Genomic DNA, 12,136 nt, shown 5'->3' with positions numbered 1-12,136 from the left:
AAAAAAAATTTCAAAAAAAAATCATAAAATTTTCTTTAGTACCGGTTGGTGTTACCAACCGGGACTAAAGGTGGATCTCCACGCAGCGGCCACGTGGAGGGCCTTTAGTCCCGGTTCGTGTAAGAACCGGGACTAAAGGGGAGGCTTTAGTAACGACCCTTTAGTCCCGGTTCCAGAACCGGGACTAAAGGCCCTTATGAACTGGGACTAAAGACCCTTTTTCTACTAGTGAAATAATCCACGGACCATTCCATAGCGGTCTCAAACGCCGAAGAAGCCCCCAAAATTGAGCTCTATCTTCCCTCCTTGGTTCCCATACACAAAAGTTGCTCTCCAAGCTGGTACTAAATCAGAAGATACATGAACATCAATACATCTTGAATTGCACGCCTTTAGAGATATATTCACCGACTCCTTCCAAAAAAGAGCCAGTCCACCACTTTGTCCGTCTGAACTGACAGCAAAACAACCAGAAAAACTTAAAGACCACATGAAATTACGAACACGAGTATCCCTCATCTTTGTCTCAGACAGAAAGAGGGGGGTGGGTCGGTGAAGCTTCACAAGCCAGCGAAGCTCGCCAACTGTCGAGGCCGACCCCAATCCTCGACAGTTCCAGCATAAAATACTCATTGCATTTGGCGGGCTGCCTCCGCCAGATCCGCCGATCGAGAAGGTGAAGTACGTTGTTTCTTGTTTGAGACACAGTCCCCCACTTCAGTAGACGTACGTGCCAACATCTTTGCCATTATTGTCAGAAATCACAATTGCAAGGACATCCGCAGAACTTGAAGGTTGCTCATTTGAAGTGTGGACGACAACTGGGATCTTAGTAGGCTTCCTTTTCTGTCCAGCCATACTACTTTTAATCCTTAGAGCCGAGACAAGCTCCTTGCCAGCACCATCAGCGCAGCCACGACCACGGCCGCGGGAGGGTCGCCCACGGCCCCTGCCAGATTTGTTGTTGTTAAGAGGAGAGGACCATTCAGCTACACCCTCCTGACTTTGGGAAACTGATTTACCACGGCTACCAACTGGCCTGGGTCTCGGATCAAAAGACGATGTGGAAGAATTATTTCCTGTCTTGGACCCACTGGCTCGCTTCGTCAGATTTTCCGGAACACACAACTTCTTAGCACTATAGGGTAGATCTCCATTCACATCACGTACCCCAGGATTTGGACATAGCATGGAGGAGTGGCCCAGCAAACCACAAGGAAAGCAGTAAAAAGGCAAGCGCTCATACATGACAGAATAGGGTACAATCGTCTTCGTCTTTGCTGAATTTACAGTGACATACCGAATCAAAGGCTCTTGTACCAGAATATCAACCCGAACGCGCATATATGCACCCCAACATCTTCCATCTGCATCAGATTCCACACGCTCAATCCTACCAATAGGTTTAGCAAACTCCATACCCAGTTTGGCTTTCATTAATCTGGGTGGAAGGGCCATGATATATACGTGCCCAAATAGAAAGAGTTTTAAACTCCATTTGCAGCGGCTGTATGTTTGGATCAAAAATCTTGAGCAAAACAGCATGCTTTCCACCATCCATGGCAATCCATCCAGGACATGATCCCTATATATCCATCTTAGTGCTGAACTCTGCGACGAACAGATTATCGGCCGCCGGGTGAAACAGCAGACCTTTAGGATTACCCCAGGCTGGTCTCATTGCTGCTGAGGTAGTATTGATGTGTAGAACATTGGGGGAGAGTACCTTTCCAACCAGCGCGCAATCCGGAACAACCAGATCGGTGTCCTCATCATCATCCACCATCACCGGTTGTGCCTCAAGCCCTCAACTGCCGTTAGACGGAGGCGCTCCATTATTTCCTCGACGCCAGAAACGGAGCCAGAAGCGTCCGTCTCCTGCTCAGGATTTGGGGCCATCGCAGGGCCTACAGGGTCGGTCGACGACGGCGGCACAAGAGCACCACTTCCCCCGGCCAACTGGAGGCTATCCATCTCCGTGCCAGAACTCCCACAATCCCCTATAGTTGCTGCACTGGTAGCCTCGACAGGAACTCGCTCCGCCATCGCCAAGGGTGTGTTGTTGCAGATTGCCGGCGATCACGAAGGAGAGTCAGAGAGAGAGAGAGATGGAAGACAGAGACTTGCGCTGCGAACTGCCACTGCAGCTTTTCGGGGTTTCTGTTATTGAGCAAAACTCTGATGCGAGCTGCTGGAAAAGAGGAGGAAATGGTCGCCCACGAACGAGCCTACAGATCGCGCCATCCCACGATGCTCGTCGTGCTTGAACCCTACATGCTCGCCGCGACCTGCGTGATCCATGCCATCCCATGGTGCTGCATCGGGCGAGCTACAAAGTCGCTAACTACTTAACTGAAGAACTACTGCATCTGTACGTGCACACACACGCTGACAGACTGAACTTTATTCAGCTAACTAACTGAACTAACTGAAACTTTCTAAACTTGTTGGTGCAGCTGATTATCTGACAAATCACCCCCTAATCTGCTGCACCTGCATGATCCCAAGCCTGCTTCGTAGTTCACTGAACTGAGTCCTGCCCAGTGACTTGGTGAGAATATCAGCGATCTGATCACCTGTTCTCACATGTTCAACATCCACTCTGCCCAGCTCAACACACTCTCGAATGTAATGATACCTGAGATCAATGTGTTTACTTCGCTCATGATGGATTGGGTTTTTGCTGAGTTCAATAGCTGGCTTGTTGTCGATCTTCAGTTTAACTTTCTGAACTCCTTCGCCGAGCATCTCCGCAAGCAGTCTGCTCAACCACACAGCCTGCGTAGCTGCTGTTGCTCCTGCTATGTATTCTGCCTCACAAGATGACAGTGCCACAATCTTCTGTTTCTGAGATGTCCAAGTGATCACTCCCGATCCAAGGAAGAAAACAACTCCAGTGGTGCTCTTGCGATCGTTGAGATCTCCAGCATGGTCACTGTCACTGTATCCTGTCAACACATCCTTCTCCCCTTTCCTGAAGAAACAACCGAAGCCAGGTGTACCTTTTATGTACCGCAGAAGTTGCTTCACGGCAATCCAGTGTTCCTTCCGAGGTGATTCCATGAACCTGCTGAGAATCCCTACCGCATATGATATGTCAGGCCTGGTGTTTACCAGATATCTCAGGCTCCCAATCAAACTGCGATACTCTGTGGAGTCTACTGTCTGACCAGTGTTTTTCTTCAGTTTCAGGCGGTTTTCCATCGGCGTGCTGCTCGAGTTGCAGTCGCTCATACCTGCATCCTCCAGGATCTTTGCCGCATAGCTTGACTGACACACCGTTATCCCATCATTCTCTTGCTTCACCTCAATTCCCAGGTAATAGCTGAGAAGACCCAGATCAGTCATCTGAAAGAGCTCTTGCATCTGTTTCTTGAAGTGTTCTATAACTTCTGTCTCTGTTCCAGTGATTATCAGATCATCCACATACACTCCAACCAGCAAGAATCCATCTTTGTCCTCCTGCCTGTACAACGCATGATCGAGCTGGCAGCGCTTGAAACCAAGTGCATGAAGTGTGGTGTCCAGCTTTGCATTCCATGCGCGAGGGGCCTGACGAAGACCATACAGAGCTTTCTGAAGCTTGAGCACGCAGTGTGTGTTGTTGCTGTCGACAAAACCTGCGGGCTGGTGAACATACACCTCTTCCTGGAGATCTCCATTGAGAAACGCGGAGCGCACATCCATGTGATGTACACCCCAGCTCCGGTGAGCCGCCATGGCCAGCAGTAGCCGCACCGTCTCCAGACGAGCGACAGGTGCAAAGACCTCATCAAAATCCACTCCCTGCCGCTGTGCATATCCCTTCGCGACCAAACGAGCCTTGTGCTTTATGATCTTGCCGTCCGGATCACGTTTGACCTTGAAAACCCACTTCAGTCCAATGGCGCGGTGGCCGGCGGGCAGCATGGCCGGGACCCAGGTGTCGTTGGAGCGAATCGACTCCATCTCAGCCTCCATTGCGCTCCGCCAGGCAGGTTCGTCGAGTGCCTCCTGGACAGACGCGGGCTCCTCTGCTGCTGAGAGACAGAGCCCGCTGTACTCCAGGGTGCTTGCCGGTGCGTGGTCGATGACGTATTCCATCGACTTGAAACGGACGGGCACCCCCTCGCTGTCGAAGTCCTCGCCGGTGGGCGGCATCACCCACCCATCGTCTGAGTCGTAGAGAGTAGCTGGTGTGGACGGGCTTGAGCCCGCCGAGGCTGAAGTGTTTGACGCACTCTGCGTGTCCGCAGCAGATCCACCGGACGAGGGCGTCCGCGGCATGCCTGGAGTAAACGGTAATCCTGGCGCAGCTGGTGTGGTCGGGGTGCTAGGAGGCGTCGCCGGGTCCGGCGATACGGAGTAGGTCGTGGTTGAGGGCACGCCCGCGTCGGAGTACACGACCGTGAACTCGTGGGCGCGCTCCGAGTCGCCACCGTCCTTGCTCCAGTCCCAGCGCCGGTCTTCTTCGAAGCGCACATCGCGCGTGATGTACAGGCGCTTGTCGATCGGGTCGTATACCCGATAGCCCTTGGTGCCCGCCTCGTAGCCCAGGAATATGCCCGGCCGTGATCTGTCCGCCAGCTTGGTCACGCCGGGGCCGACGAGCTTGACGTGCGCAACGCACCCGAAAGTGCGGAAGTAGTCGACGGTCGGCTTCTTCTTGTGCCAGGCCTCATAGGGTGTCATGCCCTGCAGGCTCCTTGTCGGCGAGCGGTTGAGAATGTGCACCGCCGTGCGCACCGCCTCGCCCCAGAACGTGCTCGGCACGCCCATGCTTTTCATTAGGCTGCGAGCCATCTCGACCACGGATTGGTTGCGACGCTCGACGACTCCATTCTGTTGTGGAGAGTACGGAGTCGTCGTGTTCCTTAGAATGCCGAGCTCCTCGCAGTACGCGGTGAACTCGTTCGAGTTGAACTCCCCGCCGCGGTCGGTGCGAAACGCTCTGAGCTTTGCGCCACACCGCGTCTCCGCGGCCGCCTTGATCTTTCTGAAGAATTTGAACGCCTCGTCCTTGCTCCTGAGTACTTCCAACCACATGTATCTACTGTGATCATCAACGATGAGCAGAAAGTACTTGTTACCAGACGTGGTCGCCGGCGTGATGGGCCCACAGAGATCGCCGTGGACGAGTTCGAGCCCCTGCTCCGCGCGGTACGCTGACGCGCGCGGGAACGGTGTGCGGTGCATTTTCCCGAGTGTGCAGCCCTCGCAGAACTGTTCGACATGCTGGATCGCCGGCATGCCTCGCACCATCCCCTTCGTGCCAAGATCGTGCAGCGCCCTGAAGTGGAGGTGGCCGAACCGTCCATGCCAGCGCCATGCTTCGTCGCCGCCGTGCGCCAGGAGGCACACGGGCGCAGCTAAGTTCAGAGCCACGGCGTAGAGCCGGTTGCTCGTCCGCTGCACCCGTGCCAAAAGCACGCGTTGCCTGTCATAGAGACAGAGCACGCCGTCCTCGATCACGGACTTGCACCCGTGCTCGTCGAGCTGCCCGAGGCTCACGATGCTCGTCCGCAGTTGGGGGATGTAGTAGACATCCGATAGCGCGCGATGCTCGCCGTTCTTGCAGGAGAACGTCACCACGCCGCGTCCGCAGATCTGCACGACGGAGCCGTCGCCGAACCGCACCGAGCCACGAACGGACTCGTCCACCTACGACAACATGTCACGCCGCCCTGTCATGTGATTGCTAGCACCAGTATCCAAATACCAGCGGTCGTCGTTTGTGGTGACCGGCACCACGCGAGCTTCGTTGAGGAAGATGTCCGTGGTATGCTCTCGTATGCCGCCCACCATGCTCGCCGCGTTCACCCCCGCGCAGGTGGCGAGGAGCAAGCCAGGCTGCTCAACCTCGACCTGGGCGACGTTCGCCTGCTGATCTTGCTGCTCGCGCTGGTCCCGCTCCTTCTTGCGGCACTCTTTCGCCCAGTGTCCTGGGATGCCACAGTAGCGGCAGTTGCCCTTCCGCTTGGGTGTCGCCGGCCCGCCGTTTCCACGCCTAGTGCTCTGGCCACGACCGCCCCCGCCGTGGAAGTTCTTCGGCTTCCCGTTTCCGCGCCCGCGCCCTGCTCCAAAGCCCGAGGGCGCGTTGCTCTGGTCGAACATCTTCTCATGCGCACGCCACTAATCGATCGTGTACAGCAACTGTGCGCCGGGCGCCGGTGTCTCCTCGCGCTCACGCTCCTCGACGACAAGGAGCCGGCCGCAGAGTTCCTCGAGGGAGAGCTGCTTGGTGTCGACGAGCGACTCGATCGCCACGGCCATCTCGCGGTATGGGCGTGGTACCGTCCGGAGCACCTTGAGGACAGCCTTGTGTTCGTCCACCGGGTCGCCGAGCGCCTGCAGCTCGTCGATGATCGTCCTGAGCCGCATCACATACGACTCGATCCCCTCGTCGTCCTTGTACCGGAGTGACTCATACTCCGAGCGGCGGGTCTGTGCCTTGGCTTCGCGCACGCGCTCGACACCAACGCGCATGGTCTTCAGGGTGTCCCACGCCTGCTTGGCCGTGGCCTTGGCGCCCAGGATCCGCATGAGCTCCGGCGGCACCCCCTTGAGGAGGGCGATCATGGCGCGCCGGTCGTCGCGATCCGAGCCTTGTCCCGTGTCCACCACGCGCCAGAGCTTGTCCGCCTGCAGCTGCAGTTTCGTGATCATAGCCCAGTCGGAGTAGTTGGTGCGCGTGAGCATCATCGGGGGCCCGCCGCCGCCGCCGCTGTGCACGACGCGCTCAACGACGCGCACCCCCGAGCCCTCCTCGGTGGAGAGACGAGCCAGGGACTTCCCAAGCTCCGAGGCCTCCGCCTTGGCCTTATCCTCCTCTAGCTTCTTCTGCGCCTTCTCCTCGTCGCTTCCGGCCATCTCTCCGACGGATCAAACACCGTCGGCGCCCAGGATGGATCGAACACCACCGAGGCTCTGATGCCACTTGTTGTTGCATATTGCCGGCGATCACGAAGGAGAGTCAGAGAGAGAGAGATGGAAGACAGAGACTTGCGCTGCGAACTGCCACTGCAGCTTTTCGGGGTTTCTGTTATTGAGCAAAACTCTGATGCGAGCTGCTGGAAAAGAGGAGGAAATGGTCGCCCACGAACGAGCCTACAGATCGCGCCATCCCACGATGCTCGTCGTGCTTGAACCCTACATGCTCGCCGCGACCTGCGTGATCCATGCCATCCCATGGTGCTGCATCGGGCGAGCTACAAAGTCGCTAACTACTTAACTGAAGAACTACTGCATCTGTACGTGCACACACACGCTGACAGACTGAACTTTATTCAGCTAACTAACTGAAACTTTCTGAACTTGTTGGTGGAGCTGATTATCTGACAGGGTAGGCAGCAATACAAGGATTGCCCCTGAATCACCCCGAACGAATCAGAAAAACCAGAAGATATCGATGCCACAGGAAAGCGCAGACCAGAATTAGGGAAAAGGAGAAATCACAGTGAGAAAACGCGATCAAATCACGGTCTCAGATGACGCTCAAACCCCTGGGAACCGACGTCGCGAGAGCGTCGCCATACCCAAGGAGAGAGACGGTTACCCTCCGTTGCAATCCTTGTTGACGTTGATACTGGCGATCCGCATCATCAGTGAAGCAACAGTAGAGGAGGCAGCTGAGATGGGTGCCCACATTCGCCCTTTGCTCTCCTGGCATGTCATGTAGTGGGCACACCGTGTGGCTGAGTTATCCGACCGTTGGCCATGGCGCGATGGGGATGCCTCAAGGATGCTCGCCCAAGGATGGTGAACCTGGAGGACTCGCTTCCTTCTTCCAGCCCTTGCACGGTAATGAAGGTCCAATGGTGATGCCCGATGTACATGATTTCAATTGTGTAATCTAGATACCTGTTGGATCTATCTGAATGTAACCGATGTTTCGATCTTGAATGAACTAGGTGGATCATGGGATCTTAGCTTTTTCTGATTTGTCCCATGTCTACACCTAGTTCGCTAATGAAAATCTTTTTTTTTGTGGTCAGGATGCTACCTCGGCTCTGAATAGGTTAGGGGTAGTGTGGAGGAGAGCCTCCCTCCATCATATTTTCGCATGAATAAATAGATTCTCTATTTTCCCCATCATGGTCGGGAAACGCAGGGGGAAGTCATGCACAGTCGAGGACACATCCGTTTGACCTTTGTTCACTCCCTTCCCCGTCCACCCATCCTGTCGAGCCCGTGGTTAGGCAAGGAACCGTATGGTCGCCCTTTGTCTTTCTTTTATCCGTGATAGGGTGGGGCCTTCTCGTCAGTTTGCAGTGAGGCTGCTGAGAAGGACACATACATTGGTCGTTCCCTCCCCCCTTGCCCATCCTTCCAGATGGTTAAGGAAAGGATGGATCCGTGCGCCTGCCCTCCTAATTTTTATTCAGAGAACGGGGTCCTCTCGCCAGTTTGTAGCGGACTTCTCCTGGTTGAGTGGGACTCGCACGTTGGTCCATAAAGAGCCCCCTCGCCAGTTTGCAGCGGACTGCTCCTGGTTGAGGGTGGCTCAACCATGTAGTCAATAAGGGTCCTGGGCAAAAGTGCTCCTGCCCAGGTTCCACCTCGAGATGGCGGCGCTTCGTCCCGAAACCTTCTCTTGTTGTGCTTTTCTAGGGCAAATGGCCTCTTATAGCAGAAGATGGGTACCGGAGGGCTTCTATGGACCCCACAAGGGGCAGGGCACGCCCCTGCCTTGTGGGCCCACGGTTGACTTCTTCGGTACTTTTTCCTTCCAGTATTTTTTTATATATTTTAAAATAATTCTCCGTAAATTTTCAGGTCATTTGGAACTCTGGAGAATGGCTATCTCTGCTGTAACTCTTTTAGGTCTAGAATCCCAGCTACGGGCAATTTGCCTCTTCATGTATATCTTGCATATTAAGAGAGAAAAGGCATTACAATTACATCATAAATTGAAATCTTGATCTAAAACATTATAAATAACTGTAAGAAAACATGACGCACAACACAGAAGGTGGGGAGTGACCTTTGCAACTTGCAAGGGGCAACCCTTAAGTAGTAATGTCGTGTTTTGATTTTGATCAATCCGTCAATGTGATGAAAACCGAGTGGCATGGTTTCTGCCATGTTTTGCCTTCATTTTCATACTTGCCGAAAATTCTAAAAAAAATAGTGCAAGTGAAAACAAATATATAAATTCTCTGGGAATGAATACGATACAAATACAAAGTCAAATACCATCAAAACTAAAAAATATATTGAACCACAAAGAAATATACAATAAAATCATCAAATTCAATTGCTAATTGACTATAAATATTATGATATATCCATACTTCTATACTACTTATAAAAGAGCAAACATTATCCTATCTAAAAGCACCCCATAAAATGTAAACGGACCCATTATCACCGCATGATTAGGCACACTAAACTCAATCTAACATCTAGCCTTAACCTAATCCATTCTCTTATGGACACTCAGTAATTTACATGACGGACATACTCCACTGCAGAGGAAAATAACTATCTTCCCCAGCGTCCTACTGAAAAAACATGAACTGCCGGCCTTGCCCACTAAGCCCGCACAACACTCACCGCATGCGCCGCTCCACCGGACCACCACCCAACTGCCAAAGTCGTAGGAGTACATGAACTTTGGGTGAAAACGTTGGAAAAAGGTGACATGGGCTATGTTCAACTGGTTTATGATGATCCAATAATAGAACATGTGTGGTCATATGTTCGTGTTTTGCCGGTTGTGACCATTTATTCAGAGATGCTACTTATGTGTTGTCTCTTGGCACAACTAAATAAATTGATTTTGTGCATCCCAACTATGCAAAGGTTGACATTATAACCTCCTTTTTGGGGAGGGCGTCTGTCTCGGTTATGGCATCCTAAAACATGTCTATGCCTTTGTATCAAAGGTGGTTTGTATGCTGAACTGGTGTCTAAATTGATCACACACGCACAAATTTGTGGCGTGATTGTCCTACTTTGTACCACCTCTTCTTTGATGATCTAGTCCAGTAGTTTTTGTCATGAGTCGTGGTCACTGCCAAGTGGCAGAGTTTGTCAGATGTTTGCTTTGCGAGGTGAGATGCTTATGCTTGTCGTCCTCTCCTTTAGCATCGTGTTGGTCTCTGTTGATGCATGATCTCAGGTGAGAAACTTTACCTACCAAGTGCCAACGGTGAGACTCCCTCCGAACTAGGGCATATGACCTTCTTCGAGACATAGACGGATGGTGGTGACAATGTCTAGCCTCCTAGGAGCCAACAAAGTGTGGTTTTTCTCTAGGAGTGTTCTACTTCTTGTTGGGGAACGTAGTGATTTCAAAAAATTTCCTACGCACACGCAAGATCATGGTGATGCATAGCAACGAGAGGGGAGAGTGTTGTCCACGTACCCTCGTAGACCGACAGCGGAAGCGTTATCACAACGCGGTTGATGTAGTCGTACGTCTTCACGATCCGACCGATCAAGTACCGAACGTACGGCACCTCCGAGTTCTACACACGTTCAGCTCGATGACGTCCCTCGAACTCCGATCCAGCCGAGTGTTGAGGGAGAGTTTCGTCAGCACGACGGCGTGGTGACGATGATGATGTTCCACCGACGCAGGGCTTCGCCTAAGCTCCGCAACGGTATTATCGAGGTGTAATATGGTGGAGGGGGGCACCGCACACGGCTAAGAGATCTCAAGGATCAATTGTTGTGTCTCTGGGGTGCCCCCCTGCCCCCGTATATAAAGGAGCAAGGGGGAGGCAGCCGGCCAAGGGGAGAGGCGCGCCATAGGGGGAGTCCTACTCCCACCGGGAGTAGGACTCCTCCTTTCCTTGTGGGAGTAGGAGAAGGGAAGGGGGAAGGAGAAAGAAGGAAGGGTGCGCCCCCCTTCCCTAGTCCAATTCGGACCAGACCATGGGGAGGGGTGCGGCCACCTTTTGAGGCCTTTCTCTCCTTTCCCGTATGGCCCATTAAGGCCCAATACGAATTCCCGTAACTCTCCGGTACTCCGAAAAATACCCGAATCACTCGGAACCTTTCCGAAGTCCGAATATAGTCGTCCAATATATCGATCTTTACGTCTCGACCATTTCGAGACTCCTCGTCATGTCCCCGATCTCATCCGGGACTCCGAACTCCTTCGGTACATCAAAACTCAATAAAACTGTCATCGTAACGTTAAGCGTGCGGACCCTACGGGTTTGAGAACTATGTAGACATGACCGAGACACGTCTCCGGTCAATAACCAATAGCGTGACCTGGATGCCCATATTGGCTCCCACATATTCTACGAAGATCTTTATCGGTCAGACCGCATAACAACATACGTTGTTCCCTTTGTCACCGGTATGTTACTTGCCCGAGATTTGATCGTCGGTATCTCGATACCTAGTTCAATCTCGTTACCGGCAAGTCTCTTTACTCGTTGCGTAACACATCATCCCGCAACTAACTCATTAGTCACAATGCTTGCAAGGCTTATAGTGATGTGCATTACCGAGTGGGCCCAGAGATACCTCTCCGACAATTGGAGTGACAAATCCTAATCTCGAAATACGCCAACCCAACAAGTACCTTTGGAGACACCTGTAGAGCACCTTTATAATCACCCATTTACGTTGTGACGTTTGGTAGCACACAAAGTGTTCCTCCGGTAAACGGGAGTTGCATAATCTCATAGTCATAGGAACATGTATAAGTCATGAAGAAAGCAATAGCAACATACTAAACGATCGAGTGCTAAGCTAACGGAATGGGTCAAGTCAATCACGTCATTCTCCTAATGAGGTGATCTCGTTAATCAAATGACAACTTATGTCTATGGCTAGGAAACATAACCATCTTTGATTAATGAGCTAGTCAAGTAGAGGCATACTAGTGACACTCTGTTTGTCTATATATTCACACATGTATTATGTTTTCGGTTAATACAATTCTAGCATGAATAATAAACATTTATCATGATACAAGGAAATAAATAATACTTTATTATTGCCTCTAGGGCATATTTCCTTCACTTCTTGGCTAGGTTTCATGTTTGGCATGGTTGCGGGTTGGACAAGGGCATCGATGTTCATGCTTGTTCTCGTGTATGTTTGGTGCGTGTTAGCTATTTCAAGCAGTGCGAGGAATATCAACACTGAAGTTGACGAGTATTCTAAATTCAGAGGCACAACACACGTCAAATTT

Source organism: Triticum aestivum, chromosome 4D (assembly GCF_018294505.1).
Source record: "Triticum aestivum cultivar Chinese Spring chromosome 4D, IWGSC CS RefSeq v2.1, whole genome shotgun sequence".
Classification (NCBI taxonomy): Eukaryota; Viridiplantae; Streptophyta; class Magnoliopsida; order Poales; family Poaceae; genus Triticum; species Triticum aestivum.
Note: the sequence above shows the minus strand (reverse complement) of the source record.